This window comes from Rhinichthys klamathensis, unplaced genomic scaffold (genome assembly GCF_029890125.1).
Source record: "Rhinichthys klamathensis goyatoka isolate OS25496 unplaced genomic scaffold, OSU_Roscu_1.1 h1tg000127l_1, whole genome shotgun sequence".
NCBI lineage: Eukaryota > Metazoa > Chordata > Actinopteri > Cypriniformes > Leuciscidae > Rhinichthys > Rhinichthys klamathensis.
The window spans coordinates 51,876-58,834 of record NW_026606664.1 but is presented as its reverse complement, the minus strand read 5'-3'; the positions used below and the strand labels follow the sequence as shown (position 1 = coordinate 58,834).

The 6,959-nt window shown below is 38.5% G+C and overlaps 1 non-coding gene across 1 annotated transcript; it reads right to left on the bottom strand.

Moving 5' to 3' along the window:
- Nucleotides 1-2,577: 2,577 nt before the first annotated feature.
- trnaq-uug (transfer RNA glutamine (anticodon UUG)) lies at nt 2,578-2,649 on the bottom strand. The gene has a single exon. It is a non-coding gene; the product is annotated as a tRNA-Gln (tRNA).
- Between the last annotated feature and the right edge of the window lie 4,310 nt (nt 2,650-6,959).

Below are 6,959 nucleotides of genomic sequence, written 5' to 3'. Positions count from 1 at the left end.
AATCAGTGTTGGTGAGTAATATGTGAAATTGTATCAATCGCCAGTTGGGCGCTAACATTTTTATGAATTCTAACGATGCAAAATTGTGAGAACGTGAACGATACTCGGGAACGTTGACGAGCCAGTGCTGCATCATCACTAAAGTTTAAGCCTAGCCAAATTTAAATATTCAAGTTCAAGAAGACACGAAAGGAAATTCAATTCGTTACTTGCGCGCAGTGTGGGAAGTTTTCTGAGCGCAAACATCCAAAGCACACACCCAGAAATCCGCGTCTCAGACAGTGCGCGAATACTGAATTGAGCTCTCTTTCAGGTCCTCTTGTGCTTGAACAGACATATTCAAAGAAAATTGTCAAAATACCTGTCTTGACAAGTATCCTTGTAAACATAGTCAGTCTTGTCTTAACTGAACGTAAACAGTTGAGAAATAAAACACATATTTAACATTATATTGGATCCGTGCATTAGCTCTTAAAGTGACAGCAGCCAAATATTCCTGCTGCTGCCTGTGTTTTTAATGTTAACTCTTTCCCCGCCATTGACGGAATCCTCCGGCTTTCCGTGTTCTCACTGTTATATGGTAGGGGGCACCATGACACTGACTCATTGGTCTTGACTGAAAAACTTTTGGAACTTTAATAAGGATTATTCTGTTTCATGGCTGGTAAAACATATTTATGGCCGGTAAATTTTCTTAAGTCACCGGCCATTGGTAGGTGTGGCAAAAAGTTATCACCTTTTTTTTTGCGGAAAGAAGGGCACGTTTTCACATTAAAGAATCATTGGTGAGTTTTGGCTAGTTTTCTAAATTTGCAATGTTTCTGAAATGTCAATAGCCTGGTACTGTATATCTCATAACTTTGTTCATTTACATCATTTTTGGTTTTCTCGTTTACTGCTTATAAATGCAAGCCCAACTGCTACAAAAAGGTACTTAGTTGTTAGAAAAATTTCCTACAGGTCATTATTGCCCAGAGAAACCCTTCTTCCTTTATGGAAATAGTCATTTTGACTCATATGTGGCATATAGCCTGGCAAAAGTAAATAATCCAGAAGGGCTTGTGTTCATTTTGAAATGCACCGAGCTGGAGGCCCAGAGAGACAATGCTACACTTCTTTCAGCCCAGGGGTCAGTGATGCCTGGCTCCCGGCCATACCCACCAGCGGCTGGATGGGTTATATATTTATACTCGCTCACTGTTGCTGCTGTTCTCTGCGGCTCCGCGAGGAATTATTACAGGTAAAATACATTGGACGGTTGTACACGTTGCGAGTTGTCGACAGTCGCTTAAAAGGGAGAAAATACAAGTCCTTTCACCAGCCAAAAGCGTCCTTGAGTGAAACTAAATAAGTTTCCATATTTAATTGTGTTTAAAAGTTCAAAGTAAACTTTTCCATGGCTTTTTATAAGGTCATAATTAAAGTTACTTTGATGCACAAACGCTTGATCCAATGAAAACCTGTCCTGAACACTAGCCAAGCAAAATGTCCTTCTTACTTACACACAAAAAAGCATGTTATGGTGGTCAAGACAAGTAGACTTGTATACTTAATAAATTTGGAATTTTATACCTACAAATTACAGTCATGTACAGTCCTTTGAGCCTGGAGGACTGACCTTTGAGCCTGAATCCACAGACATCTGGAATGGGCAGCAGTGGCTCAGGCCTGGAAAATACAGGGTCTGTTAAACTGCCAAGTTTAACAGATAGTGGGTAAAGGGGGGAAATATGAGTTCTACAGCAGGAGAGAAATTGAGTATTTTAAGATCTAGAAAGTGGAGAGACTAAGAAAATCAAGGGAGCAGATTGTGTATTTGTGTAGGGGTTTCTTAGCTATAGCAGAAGTTAGCTAAATCTGACAAAACCTCTCTTTGTTTGCATCTGGGTACGGCCCTAAATGTTAAATGAATAATAAATAAAGTAAATCATGTTTTTAATTCATGTTAAATGTTATTAAGCTTATATATATTTCCCTCATTTACGATCTCCATATTAAAATAGTAGTAACATTGATGAACTCGAAACGTGCACTTTTTCCACGTTCATGTAAAATGTGCTATACTGACTCCTCTTGGGCATTTCAAGTATAACACCTTAACTGTCACGTGACCGAATGCTGCTATAACTACTTTGGTTGGTAGGAGTTTTATTTATTTGTTTTATTTTATTGAACTATTTAGGAGTTATTCCTCAAATGGCCAGAATACCAACAGTCAAGATGTTTTTACTTGAAAATCGATTAAAAATACAGTTTAACTGTAATGATATCTGGACAGTGGACGCCACTCGCTGAATCACGTGATACATATTGAGACTCACAATGCAGCATATTTGAAATATTTATGATGGAATAATAGTGTTTCATTTACTGTTTAAAATGAAATTGGTTAAACAAAATAATATTACAAACAAAAAATATTTTATAATAATAATATTTCAGTGTAGTAAACAGTAAGCAGTTGACCATACAGGTAAGTCTATCGTCTTTATCGTTCACATAGGAATTTCGTCGAGTTCTACATGTTGTTTTCGGCATGCATATTTACTATTTGCGATACTTCGATGAAAAAATATCAGGTTCTACCGAGATTTGAACTCGGATCGCTGGATTCAAAGTCCAGAGTGCTAACCATTACACCATAGAACCGCGTGAACACGTGAGGCACAACATGATATTTGACAATCCAACGAAACCATGATAATGTCACTAAGATGTTTTAATCTATAACACATACCGGTAGTTACTTTTAAAAAAAGGTAGACCCTCTATGTTTTTGAGAAAACGTCTCATCGTGTCTTCCTAACTTTGAGTGACAATTTACTGCGATTTTTTTCATTCAACATGTCTGCGAGTAAGTACAACATATACTTTTGCATTACTATGGGAGTTATCCAATTATACTCTATATTTACTAAACAACAAACGTCCACGAGATCCGCAAGCTAAGCTAACGTTATCGTACCAAGTGCTCAGGATAAAGATGCACCAACCGTGAGAATCTATTTCAGCAACAGACCGCAACATGTGAGGATTGCAATGACGCCCACGGTCAACATGTTCACCGCATTATAACGCCTCTTCTATGAATTTTAATGATAATCTGACTCCCTCACTTGCAATACTGATAATGAACTGAAGGGGGCAGCCGGAGCTCGTAACACACATGCTATATGTTGTCATTATTATTACTGCGATTACAGTCTTTATTAGAAGCAAATTAGGGGATTTGCAATGATTACGAGAATGAGCACACAAATTAGACTTATTTAAAATCAGTATATTATTAACCAATAAATAAAACAGTATATTAGGCTAATATATACTGTTTTATTTGTTAGCATAGCATATTGCTAATCACTTACATTTACTTGTAAGACAAAGTATATAATTAGAGGGATATAGTTCAACCCAAAAATGTAAATTCTGTCATCATTTCCTCACCCTCATGTTGTTCCAAACCTGTATGAGTTTCTTTCTTCTGTTGAACACAAAAGAATATATTTTAAAGAATGTTGGTAACCAAACAGTTGACGGTAGCCATAGTAAGAAAAAAATACTATGTAAGTAGGCTAAATGGTTGCCTTCAACTGTCTGGTTACCAACATTCTTTAAAATATATTATTTTGTGTTCAACAGAAGAAAGAAACTCATACAGGTTTGAAACAACTTGAGGGTGAGTAAATAATGACAAAATTTTCATTTTTGGGTGAAGATTTATGTCATCACGTAGTTGGCTTATAAAAGGTGGTCAGAAAATACAACAATAAAATAGTTAATTTTGCAAAAGCCTATTGCCAATCTGATCAGATATAAATTTGTTCTAATAAAAAAGAACTGACAGGAAGCCAACAGCATATTGATACAGATCTATGATAATAGAGACATATCTCTGTATATGCAAATACATTGTCTTGGTTCCAGGTTGAAGCCTCATTTTTGTCTGAATGAATCATCTTAATTATACTTTGAATAATGAGTGCCGTGGAATTTCTGATTCCTGTTTTTTGACGTTTGATATCCTGTGAAGGGTGCAAATGTGCTTGAACGATAGGGTCTGTGTGTGTGTGTGTGTGTGTGTGTGGATGCTGATGTGGGTCATTACCCCTTCTCTGCCCCCTGGGAAAAGCAGGAAAGAGGAGGAGGGATGGAGGGATGGATGGATGGATGGGGGGAAAAGGTGGAGGATGGTAGGGGGTTCCCAGGGGAGGAGAATCCAATAAATCAGCCTCCCGTCTCCGTGCTGACATGGGGCTTGTCTGTGAGGGGTGTGTGTTTGTGTGTATGTGTGTGTGTAGAGGGGGATCACAACAACAGCATAGCCTTGTCTAGCTGTCAGTCACCTACTGGCCAGGCAACAAACTCACACGCCTCCAATCGTGAGGCCGCAGACCTTCATTACCAATACATCCAATCATTTCTCAGTTTCTTATACTTCTCCTTTTCTTTCTTTAGTGTTTTGAATCTCAAGTTTATACAAAAGTGGATGAGTGTGTATCAAGTTTACATTGATATTAAGAGCTTTCTTAGCAAGGCCACATTATTTTAAGTGCATATATTGCAGCAATCACATTAGGCAAATTGTCAAGTACTACGAGTGTCGCACCGAGAGCAAAGTACCAACACAAATGCAGACAAATTATCGCTTCGCCACTGAATAAGTGACCATTTCTGCTAAATATAGTTCTGTAATTGGAGAAAGTGAAGTCAGCGCTGTCAGTTTGATATATGTGTGCAGGTATGTTTTTCAATCCAGTGCGTGAAACAATATATCCACCATGGAAACTGTATGTTGTTAGGGAAAGGGGAAACCAAAAGCCTTGTGTTTGTGTTGAAAGGGACAGTTCACCCAAATATGAAAAGTTGTTCCAAAGCTGCAATGGAAGTCAATGTGTTCCGTCAACTGTTTGGTTAACAACATTCTTTAAAATATCTTATTTTGTGTTCAACAGAAGAAAGAAACTCATACAGGTTTGAAAAACATGAGGGTGAGTAAATGATGACAGAAATAAAATGTTTTTCTGTGAACTATCCCTCTAATGGAATATTCCAGTCCCAAAATAGCAATATTTAAAATAAATAAAGTAAAATGTCAGGGTGACACAACTGTCCTGATATCATAATGAAACAAAAGCCTCTTAAAACAGGAAATGATGTCATAAAGAGGACCCCTGAAGACATTCTTGACTGCCAAGGTCAATATGTCTCTTAAAAAATCGGGTAATTTCACTTTTGGGTTCAGATTCGACTAATTTTTAAGTCAGTTTAATGTAATTTAAGTTGAAATGACTTAACCATCCAAATTGATTGTACTTAAAAAAATAATCAGCAACTTTTTTTTTTTTACAGTGTACTATCGCTTTAAATATTCTCCCCACTGCAGTTCTAAATGCTAAAAGCATATTTTCCCAGTACCGAAGCAAGTTGGTCTTTTTCTGTTCAGCTTTCAAAAAAAGCTCTCATATCTGTGTTGTTGCAATTTTGTGTGGGCTGCATGTGAAAGTGAATTACGGGGGAAGATCATTGATCAAGTTTGTTACTTGTGAAGGACGTCTCTGTCAAACATTGTAGGGGATAAAAATGTCTTTTTGTTCGGTTTTCTTGGGCCCAATGGAAACATGGTTCAAAGGCGTCTCTCGTCTGATCTGAAAAATGGAGATATTGACTGTTGCTTGTTAAACTTTTGTGAAATCTGAGCTTTAAAATGCCCCCCCCCCCCCATCCCCCCATCCCCGGCCCCCCCACCCACACACACACACACACACACACACACACTAAACATCATATATCAGACATCCTGCAGCATGACTCTAATATGTGGCTTGCTTATGACTGTTTCCAATATGGACCGTAGTGGCCATGAGACCTGCTCTGTGCATTAAAATTCATGGGAAAAAATGACAATAATGACCCCCCCCCCCCCCCCGCCGCCTTTCCCCTTCGACTTCCAGTCTCCATACATCCTCTAAATCTGTATCTCTCTTTTCAGCAGATCCCTACACTCCTCCTTCCCTCTATTTTCTCTCCTCCTCTGCATCCCTTCTTTCTGTTTTTCAGCCGCACTGCTGCCAGGTAGTGATTTCTACAGTGGGAAAATTGCTTTTTCAATATCTGCCTCTCTAATTATGAGCCCAGCTACGGGTCATGCCACTGGAATACTAATAAATAGCTCATGCGTTTTTGCATTTCTTTAAACCAAAAGAGAGTTTCCGTATTTGAGTTATGTCACAGCGGTGCATGAAAATAGCTGTCGTTCATATTGTTTTGTAAAAAAACAACAACAACAACAACTATCCAAGATATTCCATGATTCCTTGGGTTTATAATACCTTTGTGAGCGTATTAAGCTGTATTCCCTGACCCAGAGCAACACACACTCACAAGAGATTTGATTTAGGTCACACACTGGTTCTTATTGTCCCCAGGAGCATGTTATCTTTATAGCGAAGGGATGTTTCATGTGTCTTCGAGATCAAAGATCAAAATACCGGACTGACTATCTTAGGAATCTTCAAATCAAGACATTTCATAAACAGATAATTTACAGATGACAGATTTACATGGGAAATAGGCCCTCGTTTTAAACCACTAGCCGTGGGATTTCATTGTGGTCGCCCTGAAACAATGCAAAACGATTTAAAGTAATAAAAAGGAGAAGAGGAAAAAAAAAACTACTTTACATCACAAAAGGAATTTGAAATCAAATGTCTCCACCGCTCGCACCGAAAGGGTTAAATGGTTTTCTCGGTCGCTCTGAGCGCATGACTGACGTTTGGGGTTCTATATTTGTGACGCACACCAATCAGAGAGCGGTCAGCGTACCCAACGTGGGTCTCTCTTCTCGCTGATTGGCTACCGCAGCCTGTGTTGATTGTGGCTGGGTCAAACCCCACGTGGAGATTTCATTCAATCATTGTACAGTTAGCTGCACCCATATTTTTCAATCGAAGTCCTGTGCA